Below are 24,331 nucleotides of genomic sequence, written 5' to 3' on the forward strand. Positions count from 1 at the left end.
GGGACATTCCTCTGCTGACCCCAAAGTTCAGCAGGTGCGGGAGAGGGAGGGGCGGGCTCTCCTGTCTGCACAGGGCTTGGGGAGTCACCTCCGCCTCGGGGCTCGCAGACAGGGCTTCTCGTGCCAACGCTGCCCCTCGGGGCGTCTTCTCCCACCCATCTGTGCTCAGGCATCCCTTCCCTCTCCTCTGGATTTTGTTTAGGCCTATTTGCAATTTCTTAAAAAAAAAAAAAATCTAATAAATAGTTGGAACCTGAAAGAGAGCTGGCCAATGAAACGCCGCGTTGGGGCATGACCGCATCGGTGAGGCCGCCCATTGGCTGGCGTGCCCTGAGGCGATGACTGCGTTTCCCCGGCACCGCCCCGCGCAGGTGCCCACGCCTCCCAGGCTTTGGGGGAGTGCCCGGGAAGCGCGGGGGGTGGGGGGTGTCGCGTGCCCTTGGCCGGAGGCCTGGTCGCCCGCCGGCCCTGCCATCCTCGGCTTGGCCGTTGCTGCCCACGCGCCTGTAGCGGAGCGAGCCTGCCTCCAGGGCAGCCTCACTGCCTGGATCCTGGGCAGGAGACCTCCCAGGTAATAACCGTGATCACGGTGTTGATGCTCACTCTGGGGCAAGGGTGCTCACGTGTTCTTGTACTTGGGCGGAGTAGCCCTTCTTTCAAAGTCAGCCCCGGTCCCCTTGCACTCTGCAGCCTTCTCTGTCGGCCCCTGCCCGCATTAATCTCCCGCATTTTAACTTCTAAAATGTTCGTTGTCAGCGCCCTTCATTTGGTATTTGTAGCAGATACCGTCTCCTGGTGCAGCGCCATGTCCATTCTACCATGATATAAAACCTCTTGATTTTTAGCTGGGTGCATGGCTTCTGGAATCAAGACTATGTTCCCAATTCCCTTGCAACTAGATGTGACTAAGTTCAGGCCAATGGGATGGTCATGTTCTACTTCCAGGAACTGTCCCTAAAATAAGGGAATGTGTCTTTTTAGGTCCCTTCCTCTCTCCAGCTGTCTGGAATGGAGCCACCATGTATGGGGCTCAAGCAGCCAGCTCTGACCCAGAGGTAACACATTATGTATTGTGGAGCCGCAGGATGGAGGAGCCTGGGTCTGATGGTTCTGTTAGTCAAGGCTAGCCAAAGAAGCAGGACCAACAGGAAATACATATGTTTACGTATGTATGTGTTATGTATATGCTATGTACACACACACACACACACACACACACAGAGGGTGTGTGTGTGTTAAGAAAGTGGCTCATGTGATTGTGGGACTGGCGAGTTCAAAATCTGCAGACCCAGAAAAGAGCTGATGTTGCAGCTCAAGTCTGAAGGCAATTTGGGGGCAGAATTCCCACTTCTTCAGGGGACCTCAGTCTTTTCTCGTAAAGCCTTTTACTGATTGAATGAGAACCACCCACAGTATGAAGGGTCATCTGCTTTACTCAGAGTTTACTGATTAAAATGTTAATCACATACAAAAAAAGTCTTCACAGCAACATGTAGATTAGTGATTGAGCAAAATCTGGTTGCCATGGCTGTTATGGACTAAGTTTTGTCTTCCCCAAATTCACAAGTTGAAGTCTGAACCCCTGATAACTGAGAATATGACTGCATTTGGAGATAGGGTTGTAAAAGAGGAATTAAGTGGGCCGGGTGCGGTGGCTCACGCCTGTAATCCCAGCACTTTGGAAGGCTGAGGTGGGCAGATCACGAGGTCAAGAGATCGAGACCATCCTGGCCAACATGGTGAAACCCTGTCTCTACTAAAAGATACAAAAAATTAGCCGGGCGTGGTGGTGCGCGCCTGAAATCCCTTGGAGGCTGAGGCAGGAGAATCACTTGAACTGGGGAGGTAGAGGTTGCAGTGAGCTGAGATCGCTCCACTGTACTCCAGCCTGGCAACAGAGTGAGACTCCGTTTCAAAACAAAACAAAGCAAAAAAAACAAAAGAATTAAATTAAAACGAGGCTTTTGAGGTGGGCCCAAATCCAAGCTGACTTGTGTCCCTATAAGAAAAGAAGATGAGTGCACACAGAGGGGCGCTGGGATGCATGTGCACAAAAGGACGACCATGTGGTGGAAGGGGAAGCAAGAAGGTGGCAAGCCCAGGAGAGAGGCCTTTGGAAACACCAGCCCTGCCAGCACCTTGATCTTGGATTTCCAGCTCCAGGACTGTGAGAAAATAAATTTCTGTTGGTTAAGCCACCAACAGTCTGTGATATTTTCTGTGGCAGCCATAGCAAATGAACACACATGACCTTGCCAAGTTGACATGTAAAATGAACCATCACAATGGTGCTTATTTAACAAGACTGCATGTACTTCGGAGGCAGGCACAATGCATTCATCTCTGAAAATTATGTGTTTTTCATAAAATGCTAAAGATTTTCAGCTTTAAAACCATCAATGCTAGTGGGTAATTGAAGGTGGTAAGCAGGGAGTGCCAAGGTCAAATTTAGATTTTAGAAAAATCTCTGAAACCAGTGATGGGTAGAGGAGAGTGAGATTGCTATCAGAGAGACTGGTTAAGGGTTGATGAATAAAGACAGGTAGAAGATAGGCACAAAGGGACAGTGATGGTGGGAAGAGGAGAACTGAGCAGCACATTGGCAGGAGGAATAAGGAAGAGGGAAAACCTAAGGAGAATCCCAAGTGTCTAGTCTGAGAGGCTTAGGGGGATGTTGATGTCACCAACCAAAGTAGAGAATGCAGGTGATTTCCCCTTTTGTGGTGGTGAGCCTGGTGCAGCATCAAACAATTCATTTGCTTTTAGGCATGTTGAGTTTTATCTGCCTTTGGGACATCTGCATAGTGATTCCAGCAGGCAGTTTGATATGCTAGCATGGAGCTCAAGTCTGGTTGGAATCCAGATTTCTATGCCTGTTTCCATTCAGCAATTACATTTCCGAGAGCAGTGAACCTTCCCACCACACTTGCGGGTCTCAGTCCCAAATCTTCCAAACGTGCATGACTATTTGCTTTTGTTTTCCCTTTTGGTCATTGCTATCCAATAAGATCAATTTCAGAAAGGATGGAAGCACCATTGAGGACCCCCTGCTGCACGATAAAGACCCAATTGTAATTCATAACAAACGTGAATCATATTCTACTGTTCTGGCGGTCTAATTTTTTTTTTTTTTAATTTAGAATCTTTGAATCTCTCCTCCAAAGACCTAAAACTAGCTTGAATGTTAGAAGGAGCTGTCTCTGGGCTGTATGGAGAAGTGTGGCTGCTATTTGAGAGCAGATTCTTGTGGAAAAAACATTTTTCCCCCAAGGAATTTTCTTGCATGAGTCTAAACCCATCCTGGCTCAGGGCCCTCCCAGTCTCCTGCACTGAGCAAGCAGGTAGGGAGAGAGCAAAGAGGGGTGGTCTGGAGTTTTAGGATCTGCATTTGAATCTCTCCTCTAGATTTGCGACCCTGGGCAAGTCTCCGCCAATCTCTCGTTCCTGAGCACCTGGTCTATGCCAGGTCCCAGAGCTTTCTGGGTTCTATCTGGGCCTCAGCATCCACATTGGACAAAAAGCATAAATATTTCTGCCATGCACGGTTATTATGACAAATGCAATGAAATAAGGTGGAAGGGCCTCTCACAGTGCCTACCTCAGAGTGGAAAGTCAATAAATACTAGGTCATTCTGTGCCTGAAAATCTCACCTCTAATTATTCTCTTTCCCTTCCCAATTATAAAAAACAGCAGCAGCAGTAACAGCAACCGCAAAATGCACTCCAAGGTACTTCGAACCATTTCTTGCTGGGGTAATGTTTGCATCCTTGGTTAGTTAAAAACTTTGTGTTCCTCCCATGTCAGAAGCCCCTGGATCTTGTATGAAGCTGTACATTCCTTGATTAGTTTGTTTCTGTCCTTCTGTGGCTTGTTCCAAAGGGCTTTGCTGCTGCCTTCATCTGGGGAAATTCGCACACTAATGCAGTGGTATCTCATCCCAATCTATTAGGTGTGACAGCTACTGGCGAGAAATAGATTTGTGTTTAACTCTTTGTTGCCCAACAAGGACCTCTATAACCCAAGGGAAAACAGTCATCTGTCTATGAAGCTGTGATCTCCCCTACAAGCAAGAGAGTTCAATTGCCGGGAGGTCTTTGCTTTTTCTGGCTTCCAGAGAATGCAGAAATCTCAGGGAGCCACTATTGAGCTCCTTCCCCATAGGATATTGGGCCAGGCAACAAAACAAACCTCCTGAGACACTTCTACCTGGGAATGCCCTCCTGAGGCTGGTGGCAGCCCTCTGATGAAGACACTATAGTATTTATTTTTTGCAAATGTTGGTGATCATCTAATATACATCTCTGCTGAGCAAACCTTTGTGAACTGAAGGCCAAACGTTTTCACCCTGTGTTGGTAGAACCACGTAGGCTGGTTCCAGGCTGTTTTCTGTGCAACCCTCAACATGACAATAATAATGATGATGATGCTAATGATGATTGTAAAATCTGCAGTGGTTTCCATTTATTGCCCTATTTGGCTTGTAAGACTTGGCAGATCACAATGACACACACACACACACACACTCTCTCTTTCTCTCGCTCTCTCTCTTTACTGTGTGCCAGGGACTGGACAAAGCACTTTGCATGCATTATAACACTTTTCTTAACAATCCTGTAGCAGGCAGTAGTAGCATCCCCGCTTTATTTTTATTTATTTATTTATTTATTTTTATTTTTTATTTTTTTTTTGAGACGGAGTCTTGCTCTGCCGCCCAGGCTGGAGTGCAGTGGCCGGCTCTCAGCTCATTGCAAGCTCCGCCTCCCGGGTTCACGCCATTCTCCTGTCTCAGCCTCCCGAGTAGCTGGGACTACAGGCGCCCGCCTCCTCGCCTGGCTAGTTTTTTGTATTTTTTAGTAGAGACGGGGTTTCACCGTATTAGCCAGAATGGTCTCGATCTCCTGACCTCGTGATCCACCTGTCTCGGCCTCCCAAAGTGCTGGGATTACAGGCTTGAGCCACCGCACCCGGCCAGCATCCCCGCTTTATAACTAAGGAAGCTAGAGTTCAAAAAGGTGAAGAACTTGACTTGAAGTTCAAGGTCATATAGCCCAAAGTGGGCAGAATCAGACCTGTACCCAAGTCCATCTGCACAAAGCTGGCCCTTCTACTCTGTACAACTCGGTGTCTTTCCAGTGCGCTGTGACTCTCGGTGGTGGAACCAGCCTTGTCAATTGCTGCCTGCCATATCCAGTCTGACCTGGCTGCCTGGGCATTCTCCCACCCCATGGGCAGCAGTGGCTCTGGCTGCCAGGGCTCCAGGGTGTGGGCAGCGGATGGGAGGGAGGGGAGGCCAGCTGTGCAGTTCTGCCGAGCTGGGACAGAGCTGGGAGGCAGGGTGCCTATTGATTGACTGAAATTGGATTTGTTGACACAAACTGCCAGCATTTCACAGTGATGAAAGGATAGCCCACCAGCCTCATAACAAGCAGAGATTTCCCTGAGGGCCACCAAAGCTGCTGGTGTGGCTCTTTTGTGAGGAGAAGAAAGCAATTAGGAGGACGGGTGAGGTTATTAGGTCTTATTGCTTCCCTCAGCTTCTGCACACAGCGAGTGCTGTGCGGCGTGGGATTTCAGGCTCCCTGTCCTACGTGCTGTGGATTCTGTTTGTGCCTCTTCCACTGCGTAAAGCCAGTTGGGGGACAAACAGCTCGTGTAAGCGGACTCCAAGCATATGGAGAATGCACACATAGATTTAGGGCACCAGAAGAAACCAGCAGGTGGAACCAGCTTTAGCAGACTTTAAAAATAACAAGATCATTGGAGTATAAATACAAATCCATGAATGCACGAGGCACACCCATCTCTCTCTCCCTTGCTTTCTCCATCCCTTTTTATGTGTTGTCACATTAAAAATATTTAGACTGGTTTGGTTTAAAAGATTTATTCAGGTAAGTTGGTCAACTACACATGTCTACAGATGGGCAGGGGAGGAAGAGGAGAGGAGGGTATGTTCTGTCAGGACAGCACTGGTTTAGCAAGTGTTTATCGAAATCTGGAATATGCACAGCAGTAGGGGTGGGTGTATGAGGGGGAGAGGTAAGAAAATATCAGGAATAATGTCACCTTATATTGTATAAGTGGGTTTTTGTGGCAAAATATACATAACCTAAAATTGACCATTTAACCATTTTAAGTGCACAGTTCAAGAACATTAAGTACTTTCACATTTATGTATGGCACAGCCGTCACCACCATCCACACCATCCATCTTCAGAACATTTTCATCTTCCCCACTGAAACTCTGCCCTCATTACACGATAACTCTCCATTCCCCCCTGTTCCCAGCTCCCGGCAACCAACGTTCTACTTTCTGTCTCTATGAATTTCACTACTTTAGGTGCCTCCTATAAGTGAAATCATGGAGTATTTGTCCTTTTGTGACTGGCTTATTTCACTGGGCATAATGTTCTCAAGGGCCATCCTTGTGGTAGTATGTGTTGGAATTTCCTTCCCTTTAAAGGCAAAATAATATTACGATCTACAGCTAGGCCACATTTTGTTTATTCATCACCCATTGATGAACATTTGGGTTGCTTCCATCTTTTGGCTATTGTGGCTACTGCTACTATGAATACGAGTATACAAGGATCTGCCTGAGATCCTGCTTTCAGTTTTGGAAGGTGTATTTCCAGAAGTGAGATTGCTAGACCATACAGTAATTCTATGTTTAGTTTTTCTGAGGAATTGCTGTAACTTTTTTCCACAGTGGCTTCATCATTTTACTGTTTTACATACCCACCAGCAATGTGAAAGTGTTCCAATTTCTCCATGTCCTTGTCCACACTTGTTATTTTCTGGGCTTTCTTTCTGGTTCTCTCTCTCTCTCTCTTTTTTTCCATTACAGTCATTCTAATGAGTGTGAAGAGGTATCTCATTGTAGTTTTCATCTGCATTTCCCTAATGATTATGATGTTGAGCATTTTTTCATGTGCTTATTGGCCATTTGTATATCATCTTTGGAGAGATGTCTATTCAAGTTCTTTGCCCATTTTTAATTGAGTTGTTTGTTTTTTATTGTTATGTTGCTTTATTTTTATTTTTATAATGGTTAGGATTACAATTGTGGATTTACCCCATTTTGGGGAGAAAATGAAGGTCATAGAAGTTCAGGAACTTGCCCGATGTCTCCCAGTTGGGTGGAACTGAAGTGCAGCCTTTTGGTTTCTTATCCTGCCTTTCTCCTTTGCTCATGCCGTCTACTCCAAGATGGCGACATGTGATTCACACCTTCCCAGACTTCACATTTCACTTAGGAACAATACAGGAGAATGTAAAAGATGTGTCAAATGAAGGTCACAGAGGATGAATTTTTATGGACATTCAGAAAAAGGAGCCTGATGTCTGGGTCATTTGGGAAGATTCTGTGACAAAGGGGAACCAGACGTGAACATTTAAAAAATAGTGTGATAGCAGCTACCATCAAACTCAGTGGGAAAAAACCGAAAGCTTTCCCCCTAAGATCTGACACAAGGCAAGGATGTCTATGCTCACCACTTCTATTCAACAGAGTGCTAGAAGTCATAGCCAGAACAATGAGACAAGAAAAAGAAAGACATTCAAGTTGGAAAGGAAGAAGTAAAATTATCCCTATTTGAGAATGATATGGTTACATACATAGAAACCCCTAAAGACTCAACCAAAAACTGTTAGAGCTTAATAAATACAGTCAGTAAAGTTGCAGGATACAAAATCAATATATGCAAATCAGGTGCATTTCTATACACAAACATTTAACTATCTGACAAGGAAATCAAGAAAATAATCCCACTCGCAATAGCAACAAAAAGAAGAGAATACTTAAAAATAAATTTAACCAAAGAGATGAAACACTTGTACACTGAAAATTATAACAATGATGAAGGAAGTTAAAGAAGATACAGATAAGTGGAAAGATATCCACGTTGACTGAAATAATAAATATTGTTAAAATGTCTAAACTACCCAAACTGATTTACAGAGGCAAAGCAATCCTACCGAAGTCCCAATGTTGTCCTTTACAGAAATAGAAAAATCTACCCTAAAATTCATATGCGGCCAGGTACAGTGGCTCTCACCTCTAATTCCTGGACTTTGGGAGGGCAAGGTGGGTGGATCACTTGAGGTCAGGAGTTCAAGACCAGCCTGGCAAACATGGTAAAACCCCACCTCTACTAAAAATAGAAAAGTTAGCCAGGCATGGTGGCAGGTGCCTGTAATTCCAACTACTCGGGAGGCTGAGGCAGGAGAATCGCTTGACCCTGGGAGGCAGAGGTTGCTGTGAGCTGAGAGTGCACCACTGCACTCCAGCTGGGGGGACAGAACAAGACTCTGTCTCAAAAAAAAAAAAAAAAAAAAGAAGGAAAAGAAAAGAAAAAAAATCATATGGAACTACAAAAGACCCAGAGTAGCCAAAGCAATCTTGAGCAAGAAGAACAAAGCTGGAGGCTTTACCCGCTCTGATTTCAAAATATATTACAAAGTTATACTAACCAAAATAACATGTACTGGCATAAAGACAGATACATAGAACAATGGAAAAAACCAGAAAGCCCAGAAATAACTCACATGTGTGGTCAACAAATCTACAAATCTTCAACAAAAGTGCCAAAATTACACAATGGGGAAAAGACAGTCTCTTCAGTAAGTGGTGTTGAGAAAACTGGCTACCCCCATGTAAGAAAATGAAACTATATGTTTATCTTACACCATACACAAAGATCAACTCAAAGAGACTGAAACGTAGCCCTGAAGCTCTAAAACTCCCAGAAGATAACATAGGGGGAAAGAGCTTCATGACATTGGTCTTGGCAATGATGGTTTGAACATGAAACCAAAAGCACAAAGGAACAAGTGAGGCTACATCAAACTAAAAAGTTTCTGCACAGCAAACGAAACAATCAACAACAACGAAAAGCAACCTACAGAATGGGAGAAAATATTTGCAAGCCATACATCCAATAACGGGTTAATATCCACAATATATGAGCAACTCGCACAACTCAACAGAAAAAACAAAACTTGATTAAAAAGTAGACAGAGGAATTGACTAGACATTTTTTCCCAAGAAGACATACAAATGACTAACAGGTATATGAAAAGATGTTCAACATCACTAATCATCAGGGAAGTGATAATCAAAGTCACTGTGAGACGTCACTTCACACCTGTTAGGATGGTTATTATCAGAATGACAAGAGATAACAAATGTTGGTGAGGTTGTCAAGCAAAGAAAAACCTTGTCCAAGATCGATGGGAGGAATGTAAATTGGTACAGGCATCATGGAAAACAATACGGAAGTTTCTCAAAAAAGGAAAAATAGAACTACCATGTGATCAGCAATCCCATTGTGAGGTCTATATCCAAAGGAAATGAAATCAGTATCTTAAACAGATATCTGTTCATTGCAGCAACATTCACAATAGCCAAGATACAGAAATAACCTAAATGTCATTTGACAGATGAATAGATAAAATGTTGTATATACATATGCAATGAAATATTATTCAGCCTTTAAAAAGAAGGAAATTCTGTTATTTGTGACAACATAAACCTGAAATCCAAAATGTCAAACTCAAAAACAGAGAGTAGAATAGTGGTTACTGGAGGCTGAGGGGGAGGGATATGGGAAGATGTTGGTCAAAGGGTATGGGCGAGGTCATTACGTAAGGTAAATAAGGTCTGGAGAACTACATGCAGCAATGTGACTACAGTTAACAGTATTGTATACTTGAAATTTGCTAAGAAGGTAGCTCTTAGGTGTTCTCACCGCATCAAAAAATGATAACAATGTGAGGTGATGAATGTATCAATTTGCTTGATTGTGGTGAACAGTTTCCAATGTATACATATATTGAATCATTGAGTTAACCTCAAATATACACAATTTTTAATTGTCAACTATACCCCAATAATGTTAGGGAAAAACAGAATAGTGTGACATGCAGAATAATGGCCCCCAAATGTCCACATCTGATTCCTAGACCTCTGAAAATCTTACGTTACTTGGCAAGGAGGAATTAGGTTGCAGATGGGTTTAAGGTTGCTGATCAGCTGACTTTGAGATAGGGAGATAATCCTGGATTTTCTGGGGGCCCAATGACATCACAAGGGTCCTCCCAAGGGGAAGAAGAGGCAGGCAGGAGGGTCAGAGAAGACAAGGCAACAAACTCACAGAGGCAGGCTGACACGATGGGAGAAGGATTCTGCAGGCCGTTGCTGACTTGGAGGATGGACGAAGGGGATGACCAAAGATAAACAAAGCTGGACACTGATTAAAGTGATCGGGACAGAGTTAAATCGGTAAAAACAATTGCTGACTTAACAGGGAGAGGAGTCTGTGGTGAACTGCACTCAACTTTGTACAGAAGTGAACTAGCGTGTTGAAGGGAGAATGCGGGAGTGGGAGGGGAGAAGTTGGAAAAAGCCAAAAAACAGATTCTTTCCCAGAGCCCCTATAAAGGAACATGGCCCTGCTGGCACTCGGAGTTTAGCTCAGCAAGACTCATTTGGACTTCTGACCTCCAGAATCCTAGGAGAAAAAAAAATATGTTGTTTTAAGCCACGGAGTTTGTGACAATTTGTTGCAGTGGCAATAGGAAACTAATACAAATAGCCAGAACTTACATAAGCAGAAAATCCAGACCTCGGGTGTGAAGAGAGGACCATGGGGAGGAGATAAATCTCACTACAACAAAGTGTGATTTGGGAAGAAAGAATCGCTAACACACATGGAACTTTCCTTGTTCTGGCTGCGTTTAAGCACTCAGGCATGCATTTTCAAGAATGTTCTGAGGTTGGTACTATTATTATCCCCATTTGCCAGGGGAGCAGACTGAGGCACAGAGAGGTTAAATAAGTTGTCTAAAATCACTGTGGTGGTGGTACCTGGTGAGATAGTAAGAGACAATAGAGAGGGTGTGACTGCAGTGCTAAGGTGGTGGACCCCTGAGAGCTGCTATGGCCCCTTCCCCAGCCTAAAATGGTATGAGAAGGGTGGTGGGCCCTGCTTCTCAGGCAATGGCTCATTCAGCCTGGCAGGCTGCCTCTCGGAGCCTGGGGTCTGTCTCTGTGAGAAGCAGAGGGCAGCCCTGGGGAGCACATCCCCCATGTCCTTGCCATGTTGATAGTAAACCAAAGTGAGTAGCTACCGTTCTTCCCAAACCCTGAACCTGGGCTGGCCTTCTGTCTGGCTGAGCTCACTACCAGCTGGGAGGTGAGGCCCTGGCTTTCAGACCCCAATCTTGACCACGACCTTTCACTGCTTCTCTGCAGCCAGGTGGGGGGAGTAGAGAAGGCCACTGTGATGAAGGGCCTCCAGTGCCAGGACCAATGGCAGATGTTAGGAACAGTGGACTGACCTGCTTTCCAATGCTTGCTGAAGACTCATCTGGCAGCAAGAGATAGGAAGAATCAATGGAGGGGTTTACATGAATGGTCACAGCAACGTTCTTCATAATAGCCACAAGGCAGGAGAAACTCGAATGTCCATCAGTGGGTGATGGGTCTGTCCACACAATGGGGTATTATCAGCCCTCAAAAGGAGTGAGGCACTGACACATTCTACATCCTAGATGAACCTTGATGACATTATGCTATGTAACAGAAGCCAGTCACTAAAGACTACATGTTGTATGATTTCATTCATATGAAATATCCAGAATAGGCAAATCCATAGAAATGAAGAGTGCATTCACGGTTGCCAGGGCCTGGGGGAGAGGATAGGGAAGTGACTAAAAGGTTTCTTTTTGAGGTGATATGAAAATTGACTGTGAAGATGGTTGCACATACCTGTAAATATAGTAAAGTCCATTGAATTATATACTTTAACGGAGTGAATTTTATGGTATGTAAATTATATCTCAAAGAAGCTTTCAAAAAGGTTAGTTGGTGAGAAGCCAAGCCAGCAGAGTGCTCTGTGCCACCCCAAGATGTGACATCCAGGGATGCAAAGACTGGAACTGTCAGCCAAGGCTAAGAGCTAGGCTGCAAGCTGGCACCAGGTTGTCCCAGAAACAGTGGACAGACGCGCAAGGTGGGGTCCCTCAAAGAGCCTCAGAGTCAAGGTGGGCACAGATTCAAACCAGGCAGGTCTCTGACCCTAGGTTTTCTCATTCAAAAAGTGAGAGGTCAGAGGTCAGCATTCTTCAACCTCAGTACAAGCTCTCAGGGACTCTGCTCTAGACCTCAGGATGAAGGTGAGGAGTGGAGATCAGTGGGAGGGTAGGACAGGGGTGAGGAGAGAGGACTGAAGTCACACACTTTCGTGCTATGGGAAGAGATGGGAAGAGGTAGGTGTCCATTGGCTGGGGCCACCAGACAAGCCTTATTCTGAGGCCTCTCACCAGTGCAAAGAGGCTCAAGACAAACTGGTGGTGTGGGAAGAGCATCTCAAGCTGGAAAGGAGCAGTTCTTTGCCACACCTGTAGATGCTTGACAGGTAGGAGGCTTCTGCCACTGTGAGATCAGGAGGAAGGGGTGGGGGATAATCAAAACAAGGGGTGCATTTCATTCATTGCATTCCTGCACACATGCAATAAGAAAATATTTTTTAAGGGTTAGGCAAAGTTCAGGGCACCTTGAAGAGACAGGTGAACAAAGAGAACAAAGTGCACACCCTCAAAGAGCTTCTGTTTTAGAGCTGTGCTGTCCAAGATGGCAGCCACTAGCACGTGTAGCTACCAAGCCCTTGAAATGTGGCCAGTCAGAATGAGAGGTAAACAAAGTGCAAAACACACGTCCGATTTCAAAATTTAGACTAAAAAATGTAAAGTATCTCATTAATGATTTTTCATATCGATTACATGTTAAAATAATAGTATTCTGGATATCATGGTGATATGGTTTGGCTCTCTGTCCTCACCTAAATCTCATCTAGAATTGTAATCCCCCCATGTTGAGGGAGGGAACTGATGGGAGGTGATTGGATCATGGGGCAGTTTCCCCATGCTGTTCTCGTGTTAATGAGGGAGTTCTCATGAAATCTGATGGTTTAAAAGCAGCATTTTCCCCTGCACTCTATTGCCCGCCACCATGTAAGAGGTGCCTTGCTTCCCCTTCACCTTCCGCCATGATTGTAAGTTTCCTGAGGCCTCCCCAGCCATGCAGAACTGTGAATCAATTAAATCTTTTTTCTTCGTAAGTTACCCAGTCCAGGTAGTATCTTTATAGCAGTGTGAAAATGGACCGATACACATGATTAAGAGAAATAAATTCTTAAAATTAATTTCACCTGTTTCTTTTGGCCCTTTTAAATGTGGCTACCACAAAATGTAAAATTACAGATGTGGCTTAAATTATATTTCTGTTGAATAGCATTGTTCTAGTAGGAGAAACAGACAATAAATAAATAATCAAATAAACAGACATAACAATATCAGTAATGTTTGATAGAATGGTCATTCTGGGGAGATGGTGTCTGTGGAGAGGCTTTGGAGGAGCAGCAGGCAGTGTGGCTGGGGATGGTGAACATGATAGGCGGCTGGAGGGGGTGTAGGTAGAACTGGTCTTTGAGCAGCCTTGAAGACTGTTGTGCTTATGAATTTACAGGCCTTGGCAATGGTGACTGACCGGACACAGGAAAAAAGTGACAGGGCAGGGACAGAGGTCAACATGAGGTTCTGAGCCAGTGTGACTGGTGAGCTGCCGGTTTGCCTAGATTGGGATGGAGATAGGATCTGTGATGAATTCCGAATTCTTGTCTCATCCTAATAAGTCTGAGTTGACTCCAGGAAATTCAAATGGAGATGTACAGTTTCCACTGGAGATAGAGCTAAGCAGCAAGGCTGGGGATGAAAACACACAGTTTAAAGTCATCTTAGAGGAGACCCTTGAGCCCACATACACGGATGCATTACTGAGGTAATAAGAAGGGGGAAGGAAATGACAATTGGTCAGATGTGGTTTGAGTCCTGGCTCTGCCACTTCCCACCTTCCTGTACTTCCTCATCTGTGTAATGAATTAAAAACAGTCATGAATCATTTTGATATTGTTTTTAATCCCTCTTCTTAAACGTGGGCTGGCCGTATGACTACCCCAACCACCGGAGCACAGAGGAAGTGATGCTGCCCTGGTTCCATGCCTAGACCTAAAAGGAATGGTAGCATCTGCCTCACTCTTCTGGAGCCCTGAGCTACTAAGAATTTCTACCCTGAGTCTGCCATGTTGTGAGGAAGCCCATAGGTGAAGAGGCTGGGTGGAGAAAGAGAGTTACTTAAACAGCCAAGACATTCCAGAAGAGGCTCCAGACACCATGGGAGAGAGAGAAGCTATTCTTCCTCTATCCTGTCCATATTCCTGGCCCACAAAATGATGAGGTATAAGAATAATCAATTGTTGCCTTAAGGTGCTAAGTTTTGTAGTAGTTTGTTATTCAGCAATAGATAAATGGAATAGTATGTAAAATGGGATAATTTATATCTTATTTGATTGCTAGAAGAAGGATGTAAAATGCTAAGTACAGTTTCTGGCACTGGATAGGTACTAAATCAATATTCTTTTTCTTTCTCTTTGAAAGGCTTATGCTATAAAGTCAAAATCTGTGAGGTTCAACCTTGTGAAATGACATCAAATAAGCTGAAGTCCGATTTCACGTCTATTTTTTTAAACATATGGAAATAACAACTGACCATAGGCTATCTTCTCTATGCTAGATTGCCTATTCTCCCCTCGGTTACATTGGTCTCAAGGCAGTTTCTCCTGGTCACTCTTTCCAGAATCTGATCTAATTTAAAATTCCCCGCTTGAGTGAGTTGCCCTAGAAGGGCCGCCATAGGTGTGGTCAGTGCAGCGCTGGTCAGGAGAAGTGTCTCTGCTCCCTTTGTTGGGACATACCACCCCACAGACCATGCTGGCAGATCAGACCAATACTGTAGGCGTCTAGGATTCTGCTTCTATTATTCAATGTGTTTACTATCACTTCCAGTTTCATGATATCACAGACTCGATCAATTATACTGTTACTCTTCTTATCCAATCATTTATCAAAATGTCGGACAAGTTCTGCAGTGAGGGTAGAGCCAATAGAGATCTCACTATCTGTTGACATTTGTTCATTAATAGGCCCCGTTGGGTATGTTTGTTCAACCAGCTATGTGTGAATCACCCAGCACTTCTGTCATCTAGCCCACATTTTTTCCCATCTGTTTATGGGAATATTCAGTTTCACTCTTTAGTGTATACGATCTGCTTTTGTTCCATTGCAATGGCTGGTGTTGTTTGTCTAACTGTGATAGGTGCCACTGCAGGCAGGAGTCACATCCTGTTTTTCTCAGATGACCTCTATGTGGAACATGGAGGAAGTGCTCAGTGGGCTCTTGAATGAGCTCTTTCAGCCGTATCATTCCATCCAGATGCCTGCTTTCTTACTTGTGCCTGTTCTGACCCTGCATCTTAGCATACATTGAAGGAAACTCACATCTAAAGAAGGAAATTCTACAATATGTGACAACACGAATGACTATTGAGGACAGCGCATTTCTGTTTATAATTATTTTATATGTAGGATATGTGAAAAAATACTCCATTTGATTTAAATTCCTGTTTTAAGAGAATCAACTACATTTAACCTAGGATGAATCCTAAACAGTTGGATTATGGAAAGTTACACAAATCAGGAAGAGCAGCTGAGAAAGGTTTGCCTTAGGCTCCTCTAGGAGAGAGCTGCACTATAAAGATGTAAGCTAAGATGAAGCTCCAAAAAGTGAAGCTGCTTACTAACGATGATCTGGAGCTCACTGAAGACAAGTAGACGCTGGCTGTGCGGGAATGCAAGGAACAGTCACTTGCGAGGGTGTGGAGGAACTGGAACCCTTCTGCACTGTCAGTGGGCATGTAAAATGGTGTAGCTGCTGTGGAAAATGGTATCCTCAAACAAAAAATACATAGAATTAACTTATGATTTCAGCAATCCCGCTTCTGGGTATATACCTCCCAAAATTGAGATCAGGATCTCAAAAAGATATCTGCATCCGATGTTCATTGAAATACCAGTCACCATAGCCAAGACATGGAAACCACCTAAGTGTTCATTGATAGATGAATGGATAAAGAAAATGTGGTTTATATGTACAATGGAATATTATCCAGTTTTTAAAAAGAAGGACATTCTAAAATATGTCACAACATGAATGGGTTTTGAGGACATGATGTTAGTGAAATAAGCCAGTCACAGAAGGACAAATACTGCCTGATTCCACTGACATGAGGTACCTAAAACAGTCACACTAACAGAAGCTGAGAATACAGTTCCTAGGAGCTGGGGGGAGAAGGAAATAGGGAATTAGAAATAAAGTTTTAATTATATAAGATGAATTAGTTATAGAGATATGTTGTTGCATAAGTATAATAAAGTTTTAGTTACGTGAGATGAGTTAGGTATAGAGCTATGTTGTTCCATAGTCAATAATAATGCATTATTTGCACTTAAAAATTTCTTAAGTGGGTAGATCTGATGTTAAACGTTCTTACCACACAAAAAAACAAAGGGACACAAGGAAGCTTTTGGAGGTGATGGATATGTCTATTGCCTTGACTATATGGTGATGATTTATAGGGAATATACATGTGTTCAAACTCATCAAATTGTATGCATCAAACATGTATAGTTTATTATATAACAATTATATCTCAATAAAACTTCTATTATTTATTTTGAGGCAGAATCTCATTCTGTCACCCAGGCTGGAGTGCAGTGTCGTGATCTCGGCTCACTGCAACCTCCACTTCCCAGGTTCAAGCAGTCTTCCCACCTAAGTCTCCTGAGTAGCTAGGATTATAGGCACACACCACCTGGATTATATAAACTTAAGAAGGGAAAAATTCAAATTAATTTTTTTGAATTTTTAGCAGAGATGGAGTATCACCATGTTGGCCAGGCTGGTCTCGAACTCCTGACCTCAAGTGATCCTCCTGCCTTGGTCTCTCAAAGTGCTGGGATTACAGGCATGAGCCACCACTGCACCTTTGCCAAAAAACTGTTTTTTAAAAAAGAAACAATCAGCCCAGATAAACTTGGTGAGTTCATAGGAACTTAGTGTGTAGAAAACTTTTGTTAACATGCTGTTTAGCCACTGAGAGCAGAGATCGTCAAAACAGATTTACCAAGGCCAAATTAAGAAGAGATCATTTTAGTGGTCTTTGTTTTAAATTTTCTTCTGTTTTATTTTGATTATTTATGCCCAATAAGAGAATTTTAAGACTTTTGTCCAATCAAATCATATTTACGGAGATGGTTATTAAATCATGGTCAAGACCCTGGAACAGATTATCTACATTCAAATCAGCCACTTCAGTCATTAGCTGGGGTGATTATTTAAGATCTTGCTGCCTCAGTTTCATCATCCAGAAACTCTTCAAAGAGTTTGTTGGAATGATTAAATCAGATAAGAGATGTAAAGGACTTAGAACAGTGCCTGGCATATAGGCATTGCTATTTAAGTGACAAGTGTTATTATTTATTTGGATACTCAGGTAATATTTTCTCAGGACTCTATTCAAATCCTAGCATTGTTAATTCTTAAATTGAAATTGCTGCCATGCAACTTTAAGAAATGCACTTAGAGACCATAAATTGGTAAAGAGATGATTAGGAAGAAAAGACATTTGGAATTCTTTTAGGACATGCCCCAAACCTTCAAAGAGCAAAGTCAGTCACTGTCACTGAAAGGCACAAAAAGAGTAACACTTTCTGATTTGTGGGTATGCATTATTTATGCCAGTAATTCTCAAAGTTTAAAACATCACCTGGGGTGCAGCTTAAAAACACAGACAGTTTCTGTTGAACTTCCTCTTCCTGTCAACTTCAGAAATTAAGATTCAGTAGTTTTAAAAGTTCAGAAGCCAGAATTCTTAATGAGCACTGCAGATAATTTTTAGTCTTCCTTCTTCCTTGCTCTCTCATGGCTCCCTTTGTCTCTACTTTTCATTCATTCATTCACCCATCCATCTGCAGTGCCTATCACTTGAATTCCCTTCCTAAGTTTATATAATCCAGAAATTGAAAAAGATTAGATATTTGTTCATACTGAAACCTGGCAGCAAAAACATAGATGTGCGACTTAAACATGGAAGTGTGACTGAAACATAGATGTGTGACTTAAGCCCATCAGAGACCTGAATCTAGAGTAAGGGTGAGAGGACACAGGGTTAGCTCAGGGTTCACAGCTATGGTGGCAACTGACTAATTCCTGGGATGTGGCCTTCGCAAGTTTCCATCAGTCTGGTTTTCGACCCTGGCTCTCCAGACTTAGCTTACCCCCAGATGCGTGAGTTACTTCACAGCCATCTGAGAAACTTTTTTTTTTCCTTAGGTTAACCAGTGTGGTTCCTGTTGTTTGCAACCAAGAATCCTGAGTAGTTCATATGTAGCCCACACATAAGCTGAAGTATTGCCTTATGACAGATTCTGAATATTCCAATTATTTTGCAAATAATTCCTCAATTTGACCATTAACTGAAACTGGTGATATCACTGTAGTAATACTATCTAGATTCCATCTGAGATCTTTCTAGACCTTACAATATTATTAAATATGAGACATAGCTTGCTTCCTATATAATATCCTCAAACTAATTCTTAATCTTTGTATTTAAAACTTAAAGTCTATGCCACCCCAGTTGTATTTTTGGTCATTCTAGAATAAATATTATTCAGCAATGTACCATTAGTGGAATGAATAGATACATACCATGCTGGGTTTAAAAGCATTTCCTGAAAGAGACTCTACAGAGTTGAAAAATATGTCACAGATGAAAGTATAAATAAGAAATCAAACACTTATGTACCCACCTCCCAACCTAATAAATAGTGCACCATCAATACCTTTGAAGATACCTGAAGCTCTTTCCCAACGAATTTCCTCTATATCCCCACAAAAATTCACCACTATCCTAAATTTTGTTTTAATCAATTTATGCTTTTTATTGTAGTTTTATCACATACATATGTATGTCCAAATAACAAATTGTCTAGTTTTGCTTTTTTTGCACACCATATATAATCTTTATTTCTTTGCTTCTTTCATTCCATGTTTTATATCTGAGATTAATACATTCTAGAGCATGTAGCTGTGGTTCATTCATTTTCTTAATTGTGTAGTATTTCATTGAATGAATTTGCTCTCTCTATATTTTCAAACCACTTTATTAAGATATTGTTGAAATGTTAAAAAGTTGTACATATTTAATGTATATAACTGGATTTTGAGGGTAAGTATGCACCCGTGAAACCGTCACTACCATCAAGGTCATAGACACACCCATCACCTCCCAGTTTTCTCTCACCCCCTTTATCATCATCATCATTATTAGTATTATATATGCTGTAATATATTTGTCCTTTTTATTTTTGGTGGACATTTGATACTGACGGACATTGTTTTCAAGTTTTGCTATTACAATGCTGATATAAGGATTTCTGTATGTATATTTTTGTGTACATGAAAAAGTACTTTTCTGTGATATATTCCTGAGAATAGAATTCCTAAATGATAGGAAATGCATATGTTTAACCTTATTAGATAATGCTATTTTTGTAACGTGATTAAAACTACTTATTCTTCCACCAGGAGTCACTGAGAGAATTTAAATATTTGCCTAAAAGTCCTTTAATATTTTGTTATATTTATTGTTAGGTATTTTATGGTTTGGTTGCTTTTATAAGTAGTAATTTTTAATTAACAATTAATAGCTGGTGTATAGATATGCAGTTGACTTTTGTATATCAAATTTATATCTAGAAACCTTACGAATCTCAGATGCATTTGGATTTTTTCCGGGAAAGACAATCATATTATCTGGAAATAATGCCAGTTTTGTTTTTAAATTTGTAGTTCTTTTACTTTTTTTTCTTTTTCTTGTCTTATTGCACAATGTAGGAACCTTCAGTAGAATGTTCACTATAAATGGCACTGGCAAATATTTTTGCTTTATTTGACTTTAAAGGAGTTGCTTTTAATATTTGACTAATATGACATATGCTATATTTAAATCTTTAAAAACAGTCTAAGAAAAAATTTCTATTTCTAGTTTGCTAAGAATATTTTTTAAAAACACAAACAATTGTTGCTAATTAATTTCTAACTTACACCTGCTTTAAAGAGTTCAAAAGGTTTTCTGTATTCTTGCCCTTCTCTTTTTTCCTTGAAGCCTGGAATATTGTTTTCATAATTAGCTGTTAAAACATTCACACTCATACACACAGGCATTTATTCACTCACCCATCAAGACTTTATTGAGTGCCTACCAACTGAGGTATGCAGAAGATGCAAAAGTCTACTGAGTAAAATAATTAGTACATCAACAATTAATAGGGATTTCCCATCTGCACTTCGTGGTTCCTTCAGGGTTTGGTAGTACTCTTCAGAGGCAAGCAGCCAGAGTCGAAAGAACAAGCTTAAGGAGCGATACTATAGCATGGCCCTGAGATCATGGTAGGTGCTCTGCAGAGAGGTCTCTATCAAACACTCAGGAATAGTGAAACCAGGGAGCCAAGCAGGACTTATTCTCAGAATCATCAGCATTTAGGGTTAGAAGATACCTCAGGGTCACTTGGCTGAAACTCTCATATGGTGCTCTTTTTGACAGGTGTCTAGTCATTGCTTGTGTACTTCCAGTCAAGGATGGAAAGCTCCACAAGACACTCTGACCATTGTTTGTCTCTGTAATTGTTAGAACACCTTTTCTTAAATTGAAGTGAACTTTCCTTCCTGGTGGTCTTTTCCCAATGATCTCACTATGCCCCATGCATCCACCAAAAACCTCCCCCGCCTCTCTATATGTTGGTTCTCCACATAAGAGAAGACAGGTATCATGGCTCCTGAGACTTCTCCAATCCAGAGTAAACACTTCCCAGTTCCTTCAACAGCTTCTCATAAGAATTCTTTCCCAACTACTCACTATTCCTCTTCTGGGCACACTGCATTCATCAACATCTCTCTGCAAACTTAGCATCAAAGTCACATGAAATCACCATAATTTGTGACCATGAAGCTGACACCTTCTTGTCCTCACTACTACCCATTCCACTTAGCTTTTCCATGTTCATCTCTGAGTGAATCCTTATTTTCTCCTTTCAAAACCGGGGCACCTTGGAGAGACATGTAGGTGTCATTACAAGTAAAGGTGATCCAGAAGGAAATACATCCATTTTTCCAGAAAGATAATGAGCTATGTGTATGGGTAACTGCTCCAGTGCTCAGAAGAGCAGTTCTTTGTGGTACTAAGACATTAAGAACTTTCTCTCCACAGTCCAGGAAAGAAGGCATTGTATGGTACAGTGAATAATATATAAAATAACCCTTTACATTAAAGAAAATAATGCACCTATATTTGTTGTGATATTCACCATTGCTTTTGAAATGCAAATGTCAAATATGCATAATGACAGAATGTGGAACTGGAGCAGCTGTGGGGCCTTGGTTGAATCACCCAGTTTCTCCAAGCTTCAGTTTCTTTTTCAATTCACCCAGTGTCTTCTTCAACTGTGAAATAGCATGACAGTAATAATCACTTGCAAGTCTACCTCCCAGGAAGAATGTGTTGGACCTTCATAAACTGTGACTGGCCATACAAATGCAAGACATCATTGTCACAGTGAGTGTGGTTTTGTCAGAGAGTGACATAATATTGTCAAAATAGCAAAATCCAACTCAAATGTGCACTGCTTTTGCATTCTTACTTTGCTCCAAAGTATTTACCCATAATTTCTAGATACAGAATGGTCTAGAGGACATTAAAATTCTCAGAACAACCTGTTGAATGTTGCTTACTTCTCATTGTTTATCAAGCATGTCACCTTATGGACGGCCTGGAGTGTATATCTAATTTTCTACTTAGAAACAAACTTTGTTTTCACCAATTGCTCCACAGAGGGGTCATTCCCCAACTCAGAACCTTTCTTCTTGTGGATGAGATCATTGAGAAGTGGCTGTCCAGCCAAGAAAACTGACACTCCAGACAACTGAAGCCCCAGAGATGCCCAGACTCTTCCTGAGGTCCCAGTTCCTACTTTTATCTCTGGTCTCTGATGCCTGTGGAGCTTTCTGCCCAACCCATTTTAGCTTTTGAGTGCACAAGAAGAATAAGAGGTACAAATATAGCTAGAGAAGACAATTAATTACTAATATGAGCCAATCCAAAGGGGCTTTAAAAGGAGCATTCTAACCTTTTGAGAGTCATACATAATGTAGATAATTTCCCCATGTTTTATTCAAGTATAACTTTTTGGTGGTAAACAGTAAGATGAGATATAGATATATGTATATTTCCCATCCAAAACTGTATGCAATTAGCATTTGGAAGACTGTAATTATAGCCTGGTTGGGCTTTTTTGTAGGTGCTAAAATTGATTTCTTGGCTGAATTATTTTGCAATAGACTTAAACTACTAATTGTACACCTAAATGAAATTGAGTGTGAACAAATCGAATAACTTTTATTTTACCTTGGATAACAATTTATCGATGCAAATAAAACTCCTTAATTAAATCTGGCATAGCCAGGACTGTGGAGGCCCCACATAGAGGCATTCTGTCACCCAGCTTTAGTGATTATTTTAATTTTAGAATAATGCTCTGCTATTCTTAGAGAGAATTGTGTATCTATTAAGGCCAGCAGAGGTAGTGGGTGTCAGTCAGTTCAGTATCTCTTTGAATCGCAGATGGATGTAGGACAGAACTTTTTTGAAGGTAGTGCTGCTCATTTACAAATTATAATTAAATACATCCAAAATTGATACATACATTACTATTCCTAAAAATAGCCTCTTAATTCAGAAACTGTCAAAGTCCCTCAAAAAGGGAGAAAATGGGTGAAAGAGACATGCTTTCATCCTGATCAACACATCTTAGGTACTTGATCAAAGAGAAATACTTTATATAAATATATTAGTTTCTTAGGGTTGCCATAATGAAAGTACTTCAAATTGGGTGGCTTAAAACAACAGAAATTTAATTTCTCACGGTTCTGGAGGCTGGAAGTCCAAAATCAAGGTGTTGGCATGGCCATGCTCCCTCTGAAACCTGTAGGGGATTCCATGCCTCTGCCAGCTTCCGGTGGTTTGTGGGCAATCTTTGGCATTTCTTGGCTTGCAGCTGCATAACCTCAGTCTCTTGACTCTGTTGTCACATGGCATTTTCCCTGTGTGTGTCTCTGTTTTCATGGGGCTGTCTTTCATTCTTTTCTTTTCTTGTTTTTTTTGTTTGTTTGTTTGCTTTTTGTTTTTTGTTCTTTGTTTTTTTGAGACAGAGTCTTGCTCTGTCACCCTGGCTAGAGTGCAGTGGTGTGATCTCAGCTCACTGCAACCTCTGCCTCCGAGGTTCAGGTGATTCTCCTGCCTCAGCCTCCCGAGTAGCTAGGGTTACAGGTGCCTGCCACCGTGCCTAACTAATTTTTTTGTGTGTGTTTTTAGTACAGACCGGGTTTCATCATCTTGGCCAGGCTGGTCTCAAACTCCTGACCTCGTGATTCACTGGCCTCGACCTCCCAGAGTGTTGGGATTACAGGCCTGAGCCACCGTGCCTGGTCTGTGGCTGTCTTTCTGTAAGGACATTAGTCATGTTAGATCAGGGCCCACCCTACTCCAATATGACCTCATCTTAATTTAAGTATACATTTGCAACAATCCTGTTTCCTAATGAAGTCAGTTCTGAGGTACCGAGAGTTTAGGTTTCAACATTTCTTTTTTGCAGGGGGAGGGGAGACTGATTTAGCCCCTACCAATAAGAGAAAAAATATTGTAGCACAGTCTGTATGTCTATTTGATATACACAGTCTGTATATCAAATTGAGTGAAACACTGCAAATAAGAAATGCTTTATGTATTCTCAGCTTCTTTTAATTCTCATTAATCATTAATAACCTTAGGGTATATAAAAGTATAACATAAAATGATGGTGGCTTCTTACTGTTCCCAGTGAGATTAGGACGAGAGGAATGAGGATTGAGCTCCAATGAGAAAGCTTGTTAAGGCAATATTCGTCTGTGTCAAAGTGGTGCAGCATTGCAATGTCTTCACAGGGAATTCTGCTCTGGTCTCCTCTGGGATATCCTAGCGAAGTGGAGGGGTCCCGTCTGTTAGAGATGACTGAGTGGAGATTCTCTAGAAGAAAGGCGAGAGTTTAGCTCAGGTTTTCAAACTGTGTTTCATGGAACATTGATGTTTCACAAGGCGTATAAGTGGTTCCTGAAAGTGTGGGCAAGAGTAGACATGATTAATATATGCAACTTCTCTCCCTCTATAGATGAAAAAGGACTTATTTCTGCAGTTACCACATACGTTTAGGTTTATCAGACTATTTATTCACTCCAGGGGCTTTTTCCTCTTGAGTCTTTGGCTTGTAACTAGGCTATCTTCC

At 41.8% G+C, this 24,331-nt stretch overlaps 1 long non-coding RNA gene across 1 annotated transcript in view; it reads left to right on the forward strand.

The window, feature by feature from the left end:
- The first annotated feature begins 482 nt into the window (after positions 1 to 482).
- Positions 483 to 24,331, forward strand: part of LOC108537034 (uncharacterized) — a 59,975-nt gene continuing 36,126 nt past the window's right edge. Inside the window, exon 1 of the long non-coding RNA XR_001887694.1 lies at positions 483 to 571. This is a non-coding gene — a long non-coding RNA (uncharacterized LOC108537034). The remainder of the gene's footprint in view (positions 572 to 24,331) is intronic.

The sequence above is a fragment of the Rhinopithecus bieti genome, unplaced genomic scaffold (assembly GCF_001698545.2).
Source record: "Rhinopithecus bieti isolate Rb0 unplaced genomic scaffold, ASM169854v2 scaffold_14232, whole genome shotgun sequence".
Classification (NCBI taxonomy): Eukaryota; Metazoa; Chordata; class Mammalia; order Primates; family Cercopithecidae; genus Rhinopithecus; species Rhinopithecus bieti.